The following is a 23,990-nucleotide window of genomic DNA, read 5'->3' on the forward strand; positions in this document are numbered from 1 at the left end:
TAAGGCAAGAGAAGGTGCGGTACAGAAACTTCACACTGGAAACTTCTTTATCTTGATTGGGAATAGAACATGCATTGAAACAGCAGTGAAAAGGAAGGTGAGGAGATAAAATATTTTTGCAAAGGTGATGATGGATACATTGGGATGGATTACAGACACATTCCATAGGAGCTCTTGCTCTGGTAGTTTTTAAAAAGTGACTTAGCAAGAATGACTCATCCATCTGGGATGAATTAGGTTTAATAGTGATGAAAATAGGGCTGGACTGTGATGTTTCAGGATTGCTTCTAAGCAGAGGAATTATCCAATAATAATGATAGTAATGATAACAATGGCAATTATCTTTTGAGTGACAGGTATTTTTATTGATAGTTTTTATACATTATCTCAGGAGTCAGCAAACTCTCTGCTGTTAAGGGCCAGATAGTAAATATTTCCAGCTTTGTGGGCCACACGATCTCTGCCGAAACAATTCTTCAGTCTGCCCTTATTGCTCGAAAGCTGCCATAGACAACAAGTAAACAAATGGGTTTGCCTGTGTTCCAATAAAATGTTATTTACAAAAACAGGTGGCAGGCCGAATTTGGCCCACGAGCTCCAGTTTGCAAACTCCAGTATTATCTCATTGACCCTCATGATACTGGGAGGTAGGTACTTGTATTCTCCATTTCACAAATAAGGAAACTGAGTCTTGGAGAGATTGAGCAGCTTGCGTGAGATCCAATAGCATGTGGCAGGCCCAGGAGTCCAGCTCAGGATCTCCTAAGCTATCATGTCTGGGTGAACCCTTCTGTCCTGAGACAGGTCTCCTCATTGAAACCATCCCTATAAACTTTATGAAAGTAATCAGGGAAGAAGGGAGAAATAAAAATAAACCAAGCTGTCAGCACACACAGCCTTAATTATGAGGTCAGCATGCTCTCTGATCTACTTCCTTAGAGTTTTTTGGTGCCAATTGCAAGAGTTAAAGACCAAAATCTGAACAAAATCAGCCAGAAGCCCCTCTCAGGTTTATTTCTCTTGTTTCTTTAACTCTTACACCAATTTTCCTAGGATCATGTAGATCTTTGTATTAGGCTGTTCTTGCATTGCTGTAAAGAAATACCTGAGACTGGGTAACTTATAAAGAAAAGAGGTTTAATTGGCTCACAGTTCTGCAGGTTTTATAGGAATCATGACGCTGGCATATGCTTGGCCTCTGGGGAGGCCTCAGAAAGCTTCCAATCGTGGCAGAAGGTGGAAGGGGAGCTGGCATGTCACATGGAAAGCAGGAGCAAGAGAGGGAGGGAGGACGTGCCACACACTTTTAAACAGTCAGATCTCATGAGAACTCACTCACTATTGCAAGGACGGTACCAAGGAGGTGTTACTAACCATTCATGAGAAATTTGCCCCTATGATCCAATTACCCCACCAGTCTCTACCTCCAACAATGGGGATTTGAATTACCTGCCCTGAGCCCTGGGCACTCACAGGCATCTAAGATATATCTAGTATGTCTCCATTTCGCAGATAAGGAAACTGAGTCTTGGAGGGGTTGAGCAGCTTACGTGAGATCCAACAGCATGTGGCAGGCCCAGGAGTCCAGCTCAGGACTTAAGATTTGAATGGGGACACGGATCCAAACCATATCAATATTGTTACAAGATTATAGTTCCCCTTAACTGTCCCATAGATAAGAATGTGAATGTTATAAAACATTAAGTTTTTCTTTTGAGATATTTTTTCAGGTTCTGCATGCCAGTGAAACTACTGATGCCAGCTGGTCTAAAGGATTCTATGAAAAACTGACTCACCAAAGAGGGCAGTTTTCACATCCTGATGATTTCATCCTCCTTACCCCAACCAATCAATGACCCCAATTTTCCAGCCCCTTACCTGCCATGGTCCCCATCAGAACTCCTCAGGGAGATAGATTTGAGGGTCTCCTGTCATCTCCTTGCTCGGTGCCCTGCAATCGTTAAACTCTTGCTCTGCTGCCAACCCTGCTGTCTCAGTGTAATGGGTCTGTTACAATGCAGCAGACATACAAACCCATTGGTCCTATAACATTACTGTGATTCCCTGTGCCGCATATTCAATTCTTTGGTTACTTAATATTTATTGAGCAGCCTCAAGGTACCTGCTATGCTGCTTGGTCTTTTTTTTTTTTTTTTTTTTTTTTTTCTGTAGGATGGAGTTTTACTCTGTCACCCAGGCCGGAGTGCAGTGGCACCATCTCAGCCCACTGCAACCTCCACCTCCCAGGTTCAAGCAAGTCTCCTGCCTCAGCCTCCCAGGTAGCTGGGATTACAGGGGCCTGCCACCACGCCCAGCTAATTTTTTGTATTTTTAGTAGAGATGGGGTTTCACCATGTTGGCCAGGCTGGTCTGGAACTCCTGACCTCGAATGATCTTCCCGCCTTGGCCTCCCAATGTGCTGGGATTACAGGCATGAGCCACTGCTCCTGGCCTGGTCTTTTCATATGTGTCATCTTACTTAACCATCAGAATAGGTGCATTAGGTAGCTACTACTGTCCCCACTGAGGGCCAGATGTGCAGAGGATGAAGCACGATTCTCAACATCCATTTAAAAAAATTTTTTTTCAACTTTTATTTTAGATTTAGAGGCTGCATGTGCAGATTTGTTACCTGAATATATTGTGTGATGCTGAGGTTTGGGGTATGAATAATCCCATCAGCCAGGTACTGAGCATAATACCCTACAGTTAGTTTTTCAACCCTTGCCCCTCCATCCCTCCCTCCCTTGTCTAGTAGTCTCCGGTTTCTATTGTTTTCATCTTTATGTCCATGAGTAACCAATGTGTAGATCTCTCTTACAAGTGAGAACATGCAGTATTTGGTTTTCTGTGCCTGTGTTAGTTCACTTAGGATAATGGCCTCCAGCTGCATCCATGTTGCTGCAAGGAACATGATATCATTCTTTTTCGTGGCTGTGTAGTACTCCATGGTGTATGTGTATCACATTTTCTTTATCCCAATACATCATTGATGGGCGTCTAGGTTGTTTCCTTTTATTTCTTATTGTGAGTAGTACTGTGATGAAAATGTGAGTTCAGGTGCCTTTTTGGTAGAACAATTTATTTTCTTTTGGATATATACCCAGTAATGGGATTTCTGGGTCAAGTGGTAGCTCATTTTAGGTTCTTTGAGAAATCTCCAAACTGCTTTCCACAGTGACTGAACTAATTTACATTCCCACCAACAGTGTATAAATGTTCTCTTTTCTCACAGGCTCGCCAGCATCTGTTGTTTTTTGACTTTTAAATAATAGCCAGTCTGACTGTTGTGAGATGATGTCTCACTATGGTTTTGATTTGGATTTCTCTGATCTTGAGTCATGAGGAGGATTTTTTTCATACATTTGTTGGTTGCTTGTATGTCGTCCTTTGAGAAGTGTTTGTTCATGTCTTTTGCCTACTTTTTAATAAGGTTGTTTGTTTTTTGCTTTTTGAATTGTTTAAGTTTTTTATAGATTCGGCATATTAGACCTTTGTCAGATGTGTAGTTTGAGAATAGTTTCTCCCATTCTGTAGGTTGTCTTTTTACTATGTTGATAGTTTCTTTTGTTGTTTAATTAGATCTTGCTTGTCAATTTTTGTTTTTGTTGCAAAAGTAATTGCCTTCGAGGACTTAGTCATAAATTGTTTCCAAAGTTGATGTCCAGAAAGGTGTTTCCTAGGTTGTCTTCTAGGATTCTTATAGTTTGAGGTTTAAATTTAAATCTTTAATCCATCTTAAGTTAATTTTTTTTATATGGTGAAAGGTAGGGGTCTAGTTTCATTCTTCTGCATACAGCTAGCCAGCTATTCCCAGCCTCAAAGTCCATCCTTAGTAAAAAGCTGTGCTGACAGTCAAACGTTGGACTCTCTAAGTTCAGTGACCTCCCTTCCAGACCATCTTACCTCCAGATCTAAAAAGTCTTGAACGATTCTTGAGTTCTCAAAGCAGTACATGTTTCTTGCAGAGGAATTGAAATAATCATAAAGACAATGATAAAGGATCACTCATGATCCATGCTCCAAAATCAATCTCTGCCACTAATCAGATACTTTTCTTCTGTTTCGATCCATGATTATTTATCTCACACAATTACATACTAAATAATATATTTTATATATTTGTTACTTATCACATTAGAAGAGAAACATTATCTTATAAAATTTTAATAAAAGTACCATTTTTATGACAGCATATTTTCAATCAAAAGATATAATATAATTTAAATAATGTGGGTCCTTTTTTTCTATCATAAATGCTTGTTTTTTTTTTGTTTTTGTTTTTTTTTTTTTTTTTGGAGATGGAGTCTTGCTCTATCACCTGTCACCAGGCTGGAATGCAGTGTCTTGATCTTAGCTCACTGCAACCTTTGTCTCCTGTGTTCAAGTGACTCTCCTGCCTTAGCCTCCCATGTAGCTGGGACTATAGGCATGTGCCACTTCGACCAGCTAATTTTTGTATTTTTAGTAGAGATAGAGTTTCACCACGTTGGCTAGGCTGGTTGGTCTTTAACTCCTAACCTCAGGTGATCCGCCCACCTCGGCCTCCCAAAGTGTATCATAAATGCTTTGATTACATTCTTCTAAAAAATACTTAATTTAAACATAAAAATTGTATGTACTTAAGGTGTACAGTATAATGATTTGATATATGTATACATTGTAAAATTATTTACCACAATCAAATTAATTAACACACTCATCTCTGCCCATAGTTACCATTGTGTGTGTGTGTGTGTGTGTGTGTGTATGTGTGTGTGTGTGTGTGGTGAGACACTAACTTGTAGAAACAGAGAGTGGAACAGTGGATATCAAGGGCTGGGGGCTGGGGAAATGGGGAGATGTTGGTCAAAGAGAACAAACATTCAGCTATAAAATGAATGAGCTCTGGAGATTCAATATAATATGTACACAATGGTGACTATAGTAATAATAACATACTGTTTATTTGAAATTTGGTTACATTCTCGTATATAAATCTCTATCTGAATCCTAATTATTTCCCTACAATAAATTTCAGGAAGGATAATTATTGCTCCAAAGGGTTTTAATTATTTGTAAAGATCTTTACACAATTTCAGATTGCATATTTTAGAAATTTTTGCTAATCTTTATTTCTTTCAGTAGGTTAGATTTACCTTACCCTAAAATCAACAATGGTTTTTTTAAATTATGATAATTTTATGGATTAAAATATTATCATTAAAATTTTAAAAACAGTTTCAACAATTTTAAGGGTACAAGTTGTTTTTGGTTACATGGATGCATTGTTTAGTGGTAAAGTCTGGTATTTTAGTGTACACCACTCCATTAGTGTACACATAGGTAGTTTGCATCTTCACCCCACTTCTGCCCTCTTCTTTTCTGTCTCCAATGTCTATTGTACCACTCTATATGCTTTTGCATACCCATAGCTTAGCTCTCACTTATAAGTGAGAATATGTGGTATTTTGTTTTTGATTCCCAAGTTACTTCACTTAGAATAATGACTTCCAGTTCCATCCAAGTTCTTGCAAAAGACATTATTTTGTTATCCTTTAACGGCTGGGTAGTTAAAATGTGCAGTTTTACCTTGCTTTTTATTGACAAGTAGCAAGGTTTTAGTGTTTTTATTGATTTGTCAGAGCTCTTTATATATACAGAATACTAATAGGTTTTTTTTTTTTGGCAAATATTACTTCGTGGTTTATATTTGCCTTTAACAGGAAAATAACTCATCTCTATTTACTTGTCATCTTATTCATAGCAATGGATACTCATTCATTTGCATTTCACAAACTGAGCAGCCAGAGAAGTAGCACAAGTATTCTGTGTCTTTAATTGCAACTTCTATTTCCATGAGTAGAATTTACCAGGTGGCTAGAAATCACAGGCATAGAAGCTTAACAGTTTTTCCCAGATCTCTGCTACAGAGTGCACACTTGCTGGGATGCACTTTCATGCATGAAACTTCAGGGTAGAAATTAGCCCGGATGAGGTAGCCAGGTGATACAGAGAGTAGCTTTTGAGGCTGAGGACAGAAGGGCTGTCTTCGTTCTGCAGACAGCCACAGGCATTAGTTACCTGACCACTCTTTCAGATAAATGCAAGAAGACAACAAACAATATCATAACAACTTTGTTTAAAGGCTGTTTAATTAAAACTTCACGGGAACTTCATTGCATCTTTTTTGTTAAATTTGAAACAAGCAAAATGCTGTGAGGCCTGATGTAGTCCCCTTCTCAATACCCAAGAAATGTTTCATTTTGAGGAAAAATAACCCTTTGTTAAGTTCCTTATTTGGGGACAAAAAAATTTCTTTCTATGTATTGGAAAAGGCTAGGGTAGTGTTTTTCAATCTTGGAACTATTGACATTTGGACCAGGTAATGCTCTGTTGTTAGGGACTAAAGAATGAATGAATAAATGAATGCATACATGATCCAATAGTAACATTTAAATGTTTGAAGAATTGTGATATGAGAAATTCACCCTTATTTTTCCTGTTGGTCCATGGAGCTAAATTAATTTCAGAGAGAAGGATATTGGGATCTGTGCGAGAAATCTCTGTCATAATGAAAACTGTGCAAAGAGAGAAGGGTCTTCCTCCAGAATCAATGAGCTCCTATTCACTGGAGGCCTTCAAGGAGAGACCGGGTTATTCTTACGCAGGATGTTGTACAAGCTGCTCGTACAAAAGATGGGTGATCCAACGTTTCAAAGTAGCTTTTAATCACTGAAATTCTAGAAATCTGTGTGTCTTGATGCCTTTCCTTTAAACTATTTCAGCTTCAGGTAGTATTTCCGCTTGAGGAGCTTACTTATTTTAAAACCAAAGGCAAACTTCTAGAGTGCTCGAAAATCACCACACATATTCTACCTTCTAGGAGGTTCTAGAAAGACGCTTTAAATCATTTGAGTTAGGGGTTTCCTGCAAAAGTAAATGCTATTTCCTCTACCCCAGAGCTGTAACATTCTTCATGTTCTCTGTACCGTATTGTTGAGAATAATCAAAGGAGTCCATTCAGTAAGGTAGGGGCGGGGAGCACAACAGATATATTAATATATGGGGTGTGTGAGGGGGAAGTGTTGTATTCCTAGGCAGTGTTCATAATTGGTTTTATAGATCTTTGATGAAATTTCAGGCTTACCCTGAACTGAGATCCAACTTTCTGAAACCCTAGCTCTTCTGAGGGGTTAGCCTTCTCTTCCTCCTACTAGAGGTTATAGGTGAACAGAAGGCATGGATTAGCAGGCATCATTTTTACCAAAGGACACGGGTCTGCAGAAGACACGTCAGCAAGATCCATGGATCAGCAGGAGCCATGAGTCCACTGCAGCCGTGAGTCAGAGGTGGCTGTGAGTCACCAGGAGCCATGGGTCAGCACGACCCATGGATCAGCAGGAACAAGGGGTCAAGAGAAACTGTGGTTCAGATAGAACTATTAATCTGTAGAAACCATGAGTCAGCATGAGCCAAGATTCGTCAGCTGCCACAGGTCAGCAAGAAACATGGTTCAGCATTTTTTTTTTCTTTTCAGACAAGGTCTCACTTTGTCACCTGGAGTGGAGTGCAGTGGTGTGATCATAGCTCAGTGCAGACTCGAACTCCTGGGGCTCAACTGATTCTTCTGGTTCAGCCTCCTGAAAAGCTGGGACTACAGGTGTGCACCACAATGCCAGGCTAATTTTTTGTTTTATTTGTAGAGACAGTGTCTTGCTATGTTGCTCAGGCTTGTCTAAACTCCTGGGTTCAAGGGATCCTCCTACCTCAGACTCCCAAAGTGCTGAGATGACAGGTATGAGCCACTGCACCAGGCCCTGCAGAAACTTTTCTGGGCACCTTGGGTTAGCAGGGGCTATGGGTCATGGGGCTCATTCTCAGTAGGAACCATACATCACCAGGGAGACTCAGGTAGTGGGGGAAGAGGACAAAAGACACACAGAAAGATGGCAGTGCTAGATTTGAAGGTGACTGATGCCAAAAGGTAATGGAAGCTATGATTGAACAAAAGCTAAAAAGTAGCAAGAAGTTGAGTGGAGAGCACTTAGTTATAATAGTATCAATAATATAGGGAATAAGTAAGCTACCATCATAATAGGGTAGGCAACAATGTTTCTGAGAGGGTGGCAAGACAGCCAAGTGTATATAGAAGCATTGAATCCTGAGCGATCTAATTCCTGAACAATATTTTGTCTCTGTGAGAACTGGCAGTTTGGCAATTGATATTTTTGTCTTTCCTAATTTCTGAAGTATCATTATCACGAACATCTACTGCTAATGATTTCTTTAGGCTGGATGCCTAAAAGAGAAATTCTTCAGACACATTATACAAGTTTAATTTTTTTGGGTTCTTGACACATATTGCTACATTACTTTTCAAAAAATGTATAAATTTACTCTCTCCCACCTTCTAATTAAAATACTTATAAAAATGTATTCTCAAAGGTACCAAATTTCAAGGGGAAGTGAAATCATTAGTTTTGCTGTCTTTCAGGAATTTCTAGTACAAAAAATTCAGATGAATGCCTCAAATGTAGAGTGAGAGGGCAAAGGAGATTGGTACTTGCCATCCTGACTATATATTCTACCACGTTAGTCAGAACTCTGGGTTTACGAGGGAAAGAATCCATTTCAAACTGGCTAAAGTCAGTAAAAGTAGTTTATAAGGGCATGAAACTCGTAAATCTATAAAGTAGTGTGATTTCAGGTGTGGCTGGATCCTGGGTCTTGATGATGGCAATCAGGATATACACATCTACTCTTCAACCCCACCTCAACCCAGTGGTTGAAAGTTCTGAATGGTCAAGTCAGTTTTGTTCAATGTCCTCCATGTTGGAGACAGATATAGAGGGAAATTTCATGTCTCCACCCACTCCAAGCTATCTGACTTGGGAAAGTTATGGTTTTTTAATGGAGATGGAGTGGGCAAGTCAAAACATATGACCACAAGCCCATCTTATAAACATGGGGGCTTCAGGACATCCTTCAACTGGGTAGAAGCTGCTTTTGAAACAGTTCAAAACTGTTTGAAGATTTCCACTTGTAGAGTGGCAAAAAGTACAATTACTTTTGCACCAACCTAATAATTTTCATTTCATATGTCTTCTAGAATCTAGGCTACAATTTCCAATGGCACAACTTTACAGGCTAGGGAAAGAATGGACTGGTCTGCTATATCCAAGAGGTGGAATCAATGACAGTGATAGTTTGTGCCTGGAACAACCATAGGAACAATGCATGAAAATGCCTTTTAAGTATCATTTTTAATAGCAGCATCGTAGTCTGTCACTTTGGGGGAGTGAAGGTTGATGACACACCTGCTATTGTGCAATATCTGGAAGCTTTCTGTTGACAGCAGCCTGGTCCACTTAGGCAGAGCCAATCCCTCTCCCTCATGGCATCCTGGAACAAGGAGAGCCAGTTGTGATTTCATTCAGGCCCTTCTAAAATCTCACTAAGCAAAAACAACTGTCCCTAGGTGTTCAGGAAACCTCAACTCATCCTTCCCCTAACATGTTCTTCTTCCGGATAAAAACATTTTCAGAATGTCACATGCTCCTGAAAATGTACTTCCTTGTATGCAAAACCTGCTAACAGTTCCCTTGAGAAGTGTTTGAACGTATAATGAGTGCCCAGGCTCCCGGTGTCAGATCTGTGATGGAGAGGATTCTCTCCCCAAGGCAGCGTTCCCTCCAAGAACTTCCACCAAGCGACCCTGGGGAGCAGTTGGTGTTAACTCCAGGCTGCTGTGGTCAGGAAACCACTTTGCGTAAGAACTCAATCCTCTTTTTCCTCAAGGCCCCCATTCTGTAATATAAAATTGGGTCTCTTTTAGGCTGGTGAGAATCTGCTTTCCTTCGCCTTCCATAGAACTTGTCTCTAAGGGGTCCCAAATCTATCTTTATGGGCCACACCATTTGGTGGGGGACACAGAGGTGCAATTAAGTCATGATGATACAGTTTGAAAAGTACCAATTCTAAGACTAATCAAAATGATAGAGAATCTTAGGAGAAGGAGGAGAAAAATTTGCCCAGGAAATCTAGAAAACTTAGGGATAGAGGAAGCTGTCAAATTCAGTCTTGAAGAACAGGAGTTTGTCAAGGGGCAGATCACGAGGTCAGGAGATCAAGACCATCCTGGCTAACAAGGTGAAACCCTGTCTCTACTAAAAATAAAAAAAAAATTAAAATTAAAAAATTAGCTGGGTGTGGTGGCATGCTGAGCACCTGTAGTCCCAGCTACTCAGGAGACTGAGGCTGGAGAATCACTTGAACCTGTGAGGTGGAGGTTGCAGTGAGCCGAGATCACACCACTGCGAGACTCCATCTCAAAAAAAAAAAAAGAAAAGAGTTAACATTTATTGAACACTTATTGTGTGCCACTCATGGTTCTAGGTGTTTGACATGTATTACGTGTATTAATTATATAATATTTATATGTTATTACATTCCTTTAATCCTCACAGCAGCCATATGTAGTGGGTGCTAATATTACTCCCATTTTACAGATAAGGAGACTGAGGCCCAAAGAGGTTAAATTATTTGCCTAAGGTCACACTTCAAGTATGTGGTAGACCTGGAATTCTACTTACACATTTTTATTTCAGAGCTTATGTTCTCAGCCTCGTTGCCATTCTGCCAGAAAAAGCAACTGGATCTGTGTAATAAAAGGTAAGGAGGCATTGTGGTGGTTTCAATATATGTCCAGATTTTTTTGATTTTTTTTTTTCCTAGTTTAGCTGGAGTCTAATTTCCCTCTCCTTAAGTATGGGCTGGGCTTAGTGTCTCGCTTTCCGTAAAAAATATTAGAAGTGACAAGTGTATGGCTTTGGAGACTAGGTCATAAACAGCAGTGTGGCTGTCTCCTCCCTCTCTTCCTCGGATTCCTCACTAGGGGAATGCCAGCTGCCATGTTGTGAAGACACTCAAGAAGCCCCCTGGAGAGGTCTATATGATGAGAACCCCTCACCGTGTGTCTGGCCAACAGCCAGCCAGGAACTGAGTGAGGCCTCCTGCCCACAATCACATAAGTGAGCTTAGAAGCTGATTCCCCAGTCCCAGTCAAACCTTCAGATGACTTCAACCTTAAGCAACAATTTGATTGCAACATCCTCCAAATCAATAACTAAACTAGTTCAAATTCTTGACTCACAGATACTGTGGGAAAATAAATGTGGGTTGTCTTAAGCCACTAACTTTTGGGATTATTTGCTACACAGCAACAGATACTAATACTGGCACGAGAATACCTTGTGTCTTCAATGTACGTCGGCAGTCAGTATTTCAGAGCTGAAAGCTCAGGCTTTATAGAGGACTAGCAAAGAGGAGTGAGGCGTTCAGGATAAATGATAAAGCACGACAGCCATTCTGCAAGTACACAGGACCTACTTACCAAAAGCAGCTCTCCAGTCTCTGACACCTCCAGAAAATGCCTCCATTTCTATAACTTCTGGTTTGTGCCACCGTATTGCTTTTACTATATTAATCCTTGTTGTGCAGCCATTTGCAGACATGCCTTTCTTTCTGACCAGATGGCAAGCTCCTGGAACGCTGGGCTCACATTTTATTCCTCTTCCTCCTTGCACACAATCCTTTGGTCACTGCAGGAGCCCCATAAATGTTTGGGGGATGAATGCCGCTCACTCAGAAGCCACATGGCTGATAAATTGACTTTTATTCAATTCCAGCCAACATGCAGTTTTCTTGTTTTTGGCCCGGAGAATCAGGTCTGTGAGAAGGATGGATGGAAACTCGAGAGGCAAATTAGTTTGAAGTACTGGTAGAGCTGGACAGTTCAGAGTGGTGTGGAATGATTAACACCTATGTGGACTCAAGAACAATGCATAACAGAACTTTAACAGTGAGCCAATGAAGATACAGCAATAAACCAGGGGTATTCTTGGAGGTAAGGAAGGCTGGTCACCAAAGGAAATACACATCAGTACAACCTGTAGTTTCTATGTACCATTTGAATTAATCCCCCCCATCCTCCTCCCATCTGCCTTGTTCTCATCACTGTTTGCTCAGTTCCTGCACATACAATATGTTTGATACCTATCTATTGAGTGAAAAAATGTTGATTTAGCCTGTAACTAATAATCATGGCACCCCACTTCTTTAGATTGTTCCTACAGAGGAGTTGGGTCTCATGTTTGCTGGTGTTTATAGATAAAGAAGGACGTCATTCAGTCATAGAAGGCTAGGGACAGACACATCCTAGCATCAGTAGGCAGGCAAAGGTTATCAGACCCCTAGGAAGTGCAGGACCGTCATAAGTAAGAGAAGAGCCTCAACCATGTCAGGGTGTGTAGGAGACCTCTGTTCTTTTGTGGGCTATCTGTTATTTTCTCCTTTTTCTTTTAGTAATAGTTCCCTGAGTTACATTGGAAAACCATCCTTTTCTTCTTTGTCCGTATGATTTGAATAAAGAGAGCTCTCTGCCTCTGCATCCTGGGAAGGACAGGTGCCCCAGACCTGGTCAATAGAAGCTCTGAGTTCTCCTGGCAACAGTGATTTGTTCCGAAATGGGCAAGTGACCCAGTCAGAGCCTGTGAGATTCAAGGCAAGTGACCCAGTCAGAGCTAGTGAGATTCAGTAGGACTTTTGCTACCACGCTGGAAGAGAACTTGCCCTCTTTTCTGCTGCACTTGAGCCTGGGAGAAGTTGGCTTCAGAAGTTTTGTCATCTGTCTTGACATCAATTGGTAGAACTGAGAATGAAGCCAACAGAATGAAGTCAGAGGTTGGACAGCATAAGAAACAGAGTTCTGAGAACATAATTCAGACTCTCAATGAGGCCATATCCCCCTTGATATGGTTTGGCTGTGTCCTCACCCAAATCTCATCTTGAATTGTAACTCCCACAATTCCCACATGTTGTGGGAGGGATCTGGTGGGACATAATTGAATCATGGGAGGGGGTTCCTCCTTACTGTGATCATGGTAGTGAATATGTCTCATGAGAACTGATGATTTTATAAGGGGTTTCCCCTTTCACTTGCCTCTCACGCTCTCTGCCTGCCATCATGTGAGACGTTGTTGTTTTGCTCCTTCTTGCCTTCTGCCATGATTGTGAGGCCTCCCCAGCCATGTGGAACTGCGAGTCGATTAAACCTCTTTCCTTTATAGATTACTCAGTCTTGGGTACGTCTTTATTAGCAGTGTGAAAATGGACTAATACATGTGAAAATGGACTAATACACCCTTTTAAAGTTGCATATGTCAAATTCCCTTTTTGTCTTGAGCTAGAACTCGACTTTAGTTTTCTTTCTTTTGTAACTTCATAAGTCCTGACCAAATGTCTGGCTTTAGATGTCGTACCTGTGGTCAAGGGCCCACTCAGGACACATACAATATCAGGCTCAAGGTAGCACGACGGAGTCAGTTTTCACCAGTTTGTAGAGGTGAGGATTCTAATCTGCTGGTTCTCTTGGGCACTGTACTGGGCTTTCAGACAGAAGAACTTAGGCGCCTGTATTAGTCTGCTTTGCGTTGCTATAAAAGAACACCTGAGGCTGCTTTCTTTATAAAGATAAGAGGTTTATTTGGCTCACAGTTCTGCAGGCTGTACAAGAAGCCTGGCACCAGTATCTGCTCTGCCTCTTGTGAGGTTTCAGAAGGCTTTAACTTATGGTGGAAAGCAAAGGGGGAACAAGTGTATCATATGGTAAGAGGGAAGAGAGAGAGGGGAGGTCCAAGACTCTTTTTAACAACCAGATCTCATGTGAACTCATTACCGCAGGGAGAGCCCCAAACCATTCATGAGGAATCTGCCCCCATAACCTAAATACCTGCCAGTAGGCCCCACCTCTAACACTGGGGATCACATTTCAACATGAGCTTTGGAGGGGACACATATCTAAACTATATAAGTGCCTGTTACTGTGTATGATTGGAGAAGACGGGGACTAACACCATAAGCCACCATGATTGATGGATACCTTCTGTTCTGTTCTGTTCTGTTCACAGTGCTAATAACTACATTGTCTGCAGAAAGGTGTCTATGAGAAATGTGAACTGAGATCTGAGGTCAGATCAGCTCAGAGTTCCTGTAAATGCATCCATAGGCACCTGAATCACAAGGAATTACACGGGGGATTCAGGCGTGGAGTCTCAGCAACAGAGTCCAGCAGGAAGGACAGGAATCTGGGTCCAGACAGGGCAGGAGGATCTAGTAGAGAGGACAGGCTAGTGATCGATTGCCAAAATATCAAAGGCCATGGCCAGTGCAGACATCATTCAGGCACATACCAGCATGAAAAGGGGCTAATCTGGTGGTGGTGGTGGTGGTGGTTGTAGGGGTAGGGTACATGTAGAGCAGGAACCTAAGTAGTGTCTATACTTGAAATTCTACTGCAAAGCATGGTTCTGAGCAACCAATCCACTGAACACAGGAAGCCAGTCACTGGAGAGCATATGAGGAAAGTACATAGCCTCCCTGCTCCACCTACCATGGCAACATGTGGTAGTTGCAGGGGAGAAAATAGAGGTAGGCTCTTCTGAGGCTACCATAATGTGGTCGGGATAGGGAGTACCATAATTCAGAGAGTTCAAAATCATATCCATTGATGTTAAGGTTGAATAAGATAATGCATGTGACATGTTAACTCTGTAACTTGCGCTTCTTTAATTACGAATGCAGTTGAATCTCTTTTCATCTTCGACCGTTTATGTGTCCTCCAGTGTAAATATTTTTCTGTTGTTGTATTGACACTCTCTTTTCTAAGAGTATTTATCCTTTTACATTTATTTGTAAGATCCCTTTAGACATTAAAGGCATTCATATTTTATACAATTTTTGAAATATTCTTTATGTTACCTTTGGAGGAACTTGCTTTTGGGGCTTAATAAGAAAGGTTTTTCCTTTATGTATTCAACTATATAAGTCAATTTTTTTCCCAGATGATTAAGCAGTGATCTGTAAATCATTATCCCTATAAATGTGAAAGGCCACCTTTTATCATATTCTGAACTTCCATATGCTTTTCTTTGATCTGTTTCTGGACAGTCTGTCCCATTGAACCGTGTATCCCTGTACCATCGTTTTGCTGTTTTAACAATTACAGCTTTATAATACATATTAATAGGTATTGAATTCTCATTATGCTTTTTCCCCCCTCAAAGTTCTATTCTCTATTTCCAGCATGATTTCTTCTAGATGAGAATTAGAAACTTACTGTCAAGATCCGAAGAAGCCCTATTTGGACTAAGATTAGAGATAATTGGAGACACCATGTTGACTCTTTCCGTTCAGGATTCTGGTGTTTTTTTTTTTTTTTCATTTTATTCAAATCTTTGACTACCCCTCAGTAAAATTGTATAACATCACTCATACATGTAGGGTATATTCTTTGTCCAGTTGATTATTTGTTATTACATATTCTTTTTCTTAAGAATGGAACCTATCACACAATGCACTCTTCTCATCAGTTATTTCTGGTATGGTGGACCTCATTAAATAATAATTATTGATGATGAGAAAGCTCAGTGAATAGATAATTAGAGAGAGAGAAACTGACTACCCACAGTTCATTTGCGAACGTGATCATTTTACAAATAAGTGAAACAAAGAAAAATGATCACTGTGGCTTTCCCCTTTAGCAACAATTTATTAGTTGTACTTCTGTACATAGAGAAGTATAATTTATAAAATTTATATTTATTTGTTCATTGACCTGTTTGACAAATGTGGGATACAGAAATAAATACATCAGTTATTTTTCAACTTATTTGTTTGAGTGGCCACACATCTCACTTAGTAGGTTTATTACTGCCACAGGTGCCTACCCCCACCATATGCCATATAAGTTCAGAGGCTTGTTCGTTCCGAAAGGAGTTGTCCTGCTTTTAAACTTTGAGCAGAAGAAGAATTGGGGAGTATGACCAGTCCTCAGATATAGCTGCTTCACTGGATTGTTCAGTCCAATAGAAGCCCGTACACTGCTGCGTTGATACCCTTGTTGAACCAGGGCTCTGGGAGCACACACGTGTACTTCAGGATTATCTCTTCCAGCACACATCCATCTGCTGTTTTAGAAGCATGAATCCTTAGCTGTCTTAGGCACCTCACCAGTGAAGAGGTGAAGAGGACCTGGGAATGCCAGAGGTCACAGAGCCTTCCAGAACCATCCTGTAACCTGTGAGTTGTGACTCCCTGTGTCCCTTACATTCATTGCAATGAGCTCCTGGAATTCATATACATACCAGGCCTTTTATGCAGAAAAGCAAACGTGTCTTGACATAAATTTCACAGATGTGCATAAATGTTGTGATTAACAACATACAACTTCATTTTTTTTTTTTTTTTTTTTTTTTGAGACAGAGTCTCGCTCTGTCGCCCAGGCTGGAGTGCAGGGGCCCGATCTCAGCTCACTGCAAGCTCCGCCTCCCGGGTTTACGCCATTCTCCTGCCTCAGCCTCCCGAGTAGCTGGGACTACAGGCACCCACCACCTCGCCAGGCTAGTTTTTTTGTATTTTTTAGTAGTGATGGGGTTTCACCGTGTTAGCCAGGAAGGTCTCGATCTCCTGACCTCGTGATCCGCCCGTCTCGGCCTCCCAAAGTGCTGGGATTACAGGCTTGAGCCACCGCGCCCGGCCACAACTTCATTTTAAAGCATTTACCACATTCATAGCAGCCTTTACTATTTCGCATTTGATAGCAAATACTCCTTTGCCTTAAGCTGGCAGTTCTCTGAGGACACTACATCCCTTGCATCAAACCCACACGCCTCAAACGGGTGGAAAGTACGGTTACTGTGGTCCTTGTTATTCCACTCTGTGCTTTGATACCATTGTTCCATCTCATAAAAAAAAAAAAAAAAAAAAAAAAAAAAAAAAAAAAAAACAAGACCAAACCAAACCAAAAACTGTTCTGAAGCTCAAGCCTCTTAACTCCAAAATGGATTCCATCCTTTTCCTCTAATGACATTCAAAACCCTGTTTCTTTATGTAATTCTTGGTCATATTTTTCCTTTTCACTCTAGTGGCTGCCATCATCTGGGTTGCCTTCAATGGCCAAGTAGTCAACCTATGCAATGCATCTCAGAGCTGTGATTTCCTCATCTCTAAAACCCTTACCTTTCTTTGTATCTCAGCCACCCACTGTGACCAAAGTACCCTCCACCTTATCATCTCTCTAAACTGTTCCACTCTGAGTCTGTAATGCTAGCATGCAAACCTCCTATTCTTCCAATTTACTTTCTCAAATATCATTGTTACTACTGTTCTTTCACTGCTTAGTCATCTCCAGTTTGCTATGATCCCTATATCAAACCAGGCCCATTTAAAAGAAATCACACAAGCTATTTCAACAGAGAGAATTTAATATTAAAAAGTGTTGGCTGGGCACAGTGGCTCCCACCTGTAATCCCAGCACTTTGGGAGGCCAAAGTGGGCGAATCACCTGAGATAAGGAGTTCGAGACCAGCCTGGCCAACGTGGTGAAACCTTGTCTCTACTAAAAGTACACAAATTAGCCAGGCATGGTGGCAGGTGCCTATAATCCCAGCTACTCAGGAGGCTGAGGCAGGAGAATCACTTGAACCCAGGAGGCAGTTTCAGTGAGCAGAGATTGTGCCACTGCACTCCAGCCTAGGTGACAAGAGTGAGACTCCGTCTCAAAAAAAAAAAAAAGGTGTTAGCAGCTGTTGAACTGAAAAGGCAAAACTCTGTAACTTTAAGGCATCATGGAGGTAATGACTGCAAGAAGCAGCTACTATGACTTGAAAGGAAGAAACAAAGGGGGAAAGTTGGAATGGCTATGACACAGAAGCTTAAAGGAAAAGCCCCAAGGCTAGGTCTCAGACCTCTGAGCAGGAACACTGCTTGGCAGGTACTGCTGTCTTTGCGAAGGTGCCAGGAGGTCGGTTCAAGAAGGAAGTCCTGCTGCAACACGAACAAGCACTGTTAGGTGTTGGTCACAGGAATCACAAGCAGACAGGAAAGCGCAGGTTCCTCCTCCCACTTCCAGCCTTGTGGTGACCCTCTAGTGTTCTATGTTGGTAAAGCCTAATGGGACTAGGCAGCTGGAGACCCATATAGAAGTGTCATTTGTTGGCCGAGGCAGGTGGATCACCTGAGGTCAGGAGTTTGAGACCAGTCTGGCCAACATGATGAAACCCCATCTCTACCAAAAATACAAAAAATTAGCTGGGCATGGTGGTGGGCACCTGTAATCCCAGCTACTTGGGAGGCTGAGGTGGAAGAATCGCTTGAACCCAGGAGGCGGAGGTTGCAGTGAGCCAAGATCATGCCACTGCACTCCAGCCTGGGCAACAAGAGTGAAACTCTGTCAAAAAAAAAGAGAAAGAAAAGAAAGAGAGAGAGAAAGAAAGAAAGGGAAAGAAAGAGAGAGAGAGAGAAAGAAAGAAAGAAAGAGAAAGAAAGAAAAGAAAGAAAAAAAGAAAAGAAAAGAAAGAAAGACAGACAGACAGACAAAGAAAGAAAGAAAGAAAGAAAGAAAGAAAGAAAGAAAGAAAGAAAGAAAGAAAGAAAGAAAGAAAGAAATGTCATGTGTCAAATGTCATAGAAGTGTAATTTTGCTGAGTATCAACCCTGGCGCCATGTGGGTTTGAAGCCAAGAGACAAGAGCTTAATAACTGGAACAACTCTTTTACTTTCTTTCTATCCACTATTCCCACTTTTTTGTCTTTCCAGCTTAAGATTAACTACCTAGAATTTCAGTGACTCTCTCACTGATGTCATAAATTCATTTGCTTCAAACAAGCAAATTGCACCACCAATACAAGCCCAAAACTGCCTGTAAGTCTTATTACAGTCCTCTAGGCAAATTGTTTCTCCATGCTTTGCAGTCTGTCTTAAATCTCCACTGTCCTCAAACTTCTACTTCCTTTTTCCTTTTGCTTGTTTCTGCCTTAAAGATGGAAACTTCCTCTCAACCCCCTGCTACTAAACTGACATCTGCACCAAGCCTTTCCACCTTTTCTCCTGCCTCAGTGAGAAAGGGGGTGTTTTCTTGTGTGAAGCCAGTCTCTGTGCCTGTGTCCTGGATCCCACCTTCTTCTTCTTTCTGGGAATGTTAGGATTTGCCTGTATCTGTTCCACTCTGTATCTTGGTCTTTCCCCCCTTTTACTAGGTCCTCACCTTCGGCTTTTAATACATTTTAATTTCATTCACTAATTTCTGAAAAACCTACATTCAGAAAAATGGTACAGCCACTTTAGAGAACAATTTTTGGTTAACTATACATTTAACATGGGACCCAGCAATCCCACTCCTGGGTATTTACCCAAGACAAAGGAAAACTTAGGCTCATATAAAACTTGTGTGTGAATGTTTACTGCAGTTCTCTTCAAAATCACCCAAAACTGGAAACAATACACGTAACTGGTGAGCAGAAAAAGAAATTGTAATGTATTCATACAATGGAATACTACACAGTGATAAAAAAGAATAAACTATTGATATATACAGCAGTATAGATGAATCTGAAATGCATTATGTCAAGTGAAAGAAGACAGACTCAAAAAGTGACACACTATGATTCCATTTTTATGACATTTTGGAAAAGTCAAAATTATAAGGACAGAAAACAGATCAGGGGTCGACATAAAAAATCCTTTTTACAATTTAAATAGATAAGCTTCTCCCACATTAAAAAACACAACAATGTGACAGAAAGAAAAGGCAATTTGGATTCTTGTGTCCCCTTTAAACTTTGCAATATTGCTCTCATTTTCACAGGAAATTTTATAAAAACAATTGTCGACACCCATTTTCTCTACTACCTCTCCTTCCATTCACCCCTCGTCCAACATCACTCATACTTTCATCTTCTTAAATCCAATGGGTATTTCTCTGTACTCATCTTCCTCAACCTTGCTCAACAGCTTCCCCAAAAGGGTTGAATCTCCCCTCTTCACTTAATTTAAGAACCGGTCTTCCTGCTTAGGCAGTGCAGGAGCAAATACTGTGCTTGAGTCTTCCTGTAGTTGCCCCAGTATCTAGCACAGTTCAGGCTGCAGAGTAGGAAAAACCCGAGTAGACACTTCTGGAAAGTAGCATTGACACAGGTAGCTAGAAGAGATGATAGTGCTCTCCCATTTTCAGAGTAATTCACTATCTCACCTGTTTTTCTTCTTTTATGATATCTCCCCATAAAGATCTTTTTGCTATTCTTCCCCAACCATTGAAGAACAAGACAAAACTGAATTGTAACTGCACAAAAGCTAAGCCTCTTATTCATTTATTCATTTTTGCCCCTCTAAATATATTTACCAGAATGATGAACTTCTTTTATTGAACCTTGAAGGAGACACCTTTTCCTCCCTGGAATGGGTTCAGATTCTGGATTTATTGCAATTTCTGTGTATCCTCTTTGATTGATTGGTGCTGAACAACCAAGCAGCAACATTACTAATTATCCTCAGGATGTGATGCAGTTGAAGAGTCATTAAGAACTCTCTAAATTTGGAAAGCCTCCACTGCCAAACAAAGCGACTCTCTTCTCGCTTCAGCCGGGAGGACAATGCAGAGTCAGGTCTCTGGGGTCCTCTTTGACTCAACTTGGGCTTCGTTTATGTTCTAGCAACTCCACTAATGCAGGACATACCCCTAATTTTGCCCAGTGACAAAGATGAAGCCGAATTCTGCTGAAGTGCCAAGACTTTATTTTTATCTTTTCTCTCGTAAGAATTTGGTAAGCTTTTCTTTTGTGTAGGGCACAGGGTTGCCATAGGGCAAGTAGATGTAACTTGCTTAATTGTAAGGCAGAGTTCGTGTGATTCAGGGACCCAAATATTTCTCCCATTGGCCTGTCTCTGATGCCTAATCTACTGTTGAATATACAGTGCCTTGTGAAATTAAGGAGTTGTGACCTAATTAAAAAAACTGAGTGGGAGGGGAACATGTACTGGATCTGATATATGAACTCAGATCATGTACGCAAAGTACTCATTACAGCGTCTGGAGCATGGAGAGTACTCAATAAATAGGAGCTGTTATTTCTATTACTAATAATTGCTGCAGCATTCATGAAGCAAATCTTTGTTGAGCATCTAGTTGGTGTCAGGATACTATACTAGATAGAGATACAGAGATGGATTGCTGTAATTTCTCCTCTCAGAAACCCGAGGTAATCAGGGTAATAAAACACTCGGACAAATAATTAGAATTTAACATAATAAATGTTATTCGTAGTAGAGGAATTGAGCACTATGTCACAATGGAGGACCATGCAGCTAGCTGGGCTTGTACAAGACAGGAGACACTGTATGGAAGAGACAGGCCAGGAAAAACATTTAGGGCTTTGACAGATGCAGAATGAGGGGAAGGGTATTTTGGAGAGATAAAGTCCATTTAGGAAAAAGCAAAATGACTTGAAAACAGCACAATAGAATAATGGGGTGACCACTGTTCATTAGTCCACCGTGTTCATATCGTGATTTTTATGGAGAGATGTAAAGGAAAATGGGATAGAAGAAAATATCCTAAATAATTGAATTCACCTCTTAAGAGATGAATAAACTTAATCTTACAAGAAATAAGGGACCCATGAATAATACATAAATGAATGGGTATCGTTGTGTTCTAATAAAACCTTATTGACACAAACAAGCAGTAGGCCAAGTACAGGTTTTTAAGCAGTGATAAGCTCTGTGTCCCCACCCAAATCTCATCTTGAACTGTCATCCCCATAATCCCCAGGTGTCAAGGGAGGGACGTGGTGGGAGGTGATTGGATCATGAGGGTGATTCCCGTATGCCGTTCTCACGATAGTGAGTGAGTTTTCATGAAATCTGATGGCTTTATAAGTGTCTGACAGTTCCTCCTTCACATGCATTCTCTCTCCTGCTGTCTTGTGAGAAGGTTCCTGCTTGTAAGCTTCATGATTGTAAGTTTCCTGAGGCCTCCCTAGCCATGCAGAACTGTGAGTTAATTAAACCTCCTTTGTTTATAAATTACCCAGTCTTGGGTAGTATCTTTATAGCAGTGTGAAATGGACTGATACAAACAGGGACTACAAAAAAAATTACTGTTTAGAAAAAGACATTCATTAATAGTGAAGGACAGAGGTTGGCAAACTATGGCCCGTGGGCCAAATCCAGTCCTCCTCATGAGCTAAGAATAATTTTTGCATTTTTAAATAATTGGAAATCCATCCAAAGAAGACTATTTCACAGCACATGAAAAAGATAGAATATCCAAATTTCAATGTCTGTAAATGAAGTTTAATGGTGTATAACCACGCCCATTTGCTTTTGCCTTGTCTATGGTTGCCTTTGTTCCACAACAGCAGAAATGAGTGGCTGCCACAGAGACTGTCTAAAATATTTACAATCTACTATTTAAAGAAAAGTTTGGCTGGGTCCTGGTTGAAGGATATACATTAGAGCAGGGGAAAAGGGGAAGGCAGGAAGATGTGTGCTAAGGCCTGAGGGAAGCGATGCTTCACCAGTGTTTCTCAAACCCAAGTTATATGTAGGCTTCTTAGGAAACTTCTCCAGGAGCTCTGGTGCAACTGAAATTATTTTATTCAAAAGTAAAATAAATATTTACAGACAGATTTTCTTGGTAAAATTCCCCTTTTTGCCTGGGCATGGTGGCTCACGCCTGTAATCCCAGCACTTTGAGAGACTGACGGGGGCAGATCACTTGAGGTCAGGAGTTCGAGACCAGGCCGGCCAACATGGTGAAACCCTGTCTCTACTAAAAATATAAAAGATAGCTGGGCATGGTGGCAGGCACCTGTAATCCCAGCTACTCAGGAGACTGAGGCAGGAGAATTGCTTGAACACAGGAGGTGGAGCTTGCAGTGAGTCGAGATCACGCCACTGCACTCCAGCCTGGGCGACAGAGCAAGACTCCGTCTCAAAACAAAACAAAACAAAAAAACCCCCCTTTTTTAAAGCTATTACATTAACTCTAAAACCAAAACAAAACTAAAAATTAAATACAAATAAAACTACAGGACCAGTCAATTTCTTAATATCTTTAATTTAACGTGACAAATGAGTTTTTTTACGACATCAAGATTTCTGTTTCTAGGCCCAATGCTGGTCACTAGGTTTATTTGAGTGTGAAGGCAGGTGTCCACCACCATGATCTGGTTGATGACTTAATTATCTCACAAACTTCTCTGGGTGCAAATGCTTCAGAAACCTTCATTCACACAGAACAATGATCAGCAAAATTTTCTGTAAAGGGTCAGATAACAAATACTTTCAGTTTTGGGACTCCTGTGGCAACTACTCAACTCTGCCATTGTAACTGGAAAGCATCCACATACAATATATAAATGAATGGGCATGGCTGTGTTCCAATAAAACTTTATTGAAAAAAAACAAGCAGTGGGCCAGAATTGGCATAAAGGCTGCAGTTCACTGATGATTATTTTAGACTGTGAACTTCTCCATCAGGAAAGCAGGCAATAGGCAGGATTTTCTGTGTAGTCATGGACACATTTAACAGGCCAGGAGACAACTGCAGAACAAGGGGAGATCAATCAACCACATACAGTATTTACAAAATTTTGTTTACAAAACTAGGCAATAGACTGGATTTGGCTCACAAACCATAGTTTACTAATCCCGGATATAAAACAGTGTCAGATTGTGCTTTTACTTAACACCTGTATCCAAACCAGTTCACAGCAAGAATGATCATATTGCGAATTTTCCTTGGATCAGAACGTGGTTTCTACCAGCAGCTCCTCAACCATAAGAGGCTCAGGGATGCTCAGAGGTCATAACCACTTAGTTTCTGATGGGACAGCCAGAAGGGCTGGGTGATGATAGGTTTTATGTACTAGCCATCAGGGTCTAATGCACAAACAGAATCTGTGCACCACTGATGTTAGTCCTTAAACTTGAAAATGCATTAAACAAAGAGATTTGGAAATAGTCTTTTAAATTTGATACCTAACTTTTTATCCACACAGCGGGGCATTTGGGATCAGAGTTTTGATTCTCTTTATGAAGCCCTTCTATATATAGAATCGCATTCTACTTTTCTCCTACAGCCTAACACACCAGAGAATTAATTTTATTGT

This window comes from Macaca nemestrina, chromosome 18, assembly GCF_043159975.1.
Source record: "Macaca nemestrina isolate mMacNem1 chromosome 18, mMacNem.hap1, whole genome shotgun sequence".
In the NCBI taxonomy this organism is placed as follows: domain Eukaryota; kingdom Metazoa; phylum Chordata; class Mammalia; order Primates; family Cercopithecidae; genus Macaca; species Macaca nemestrina.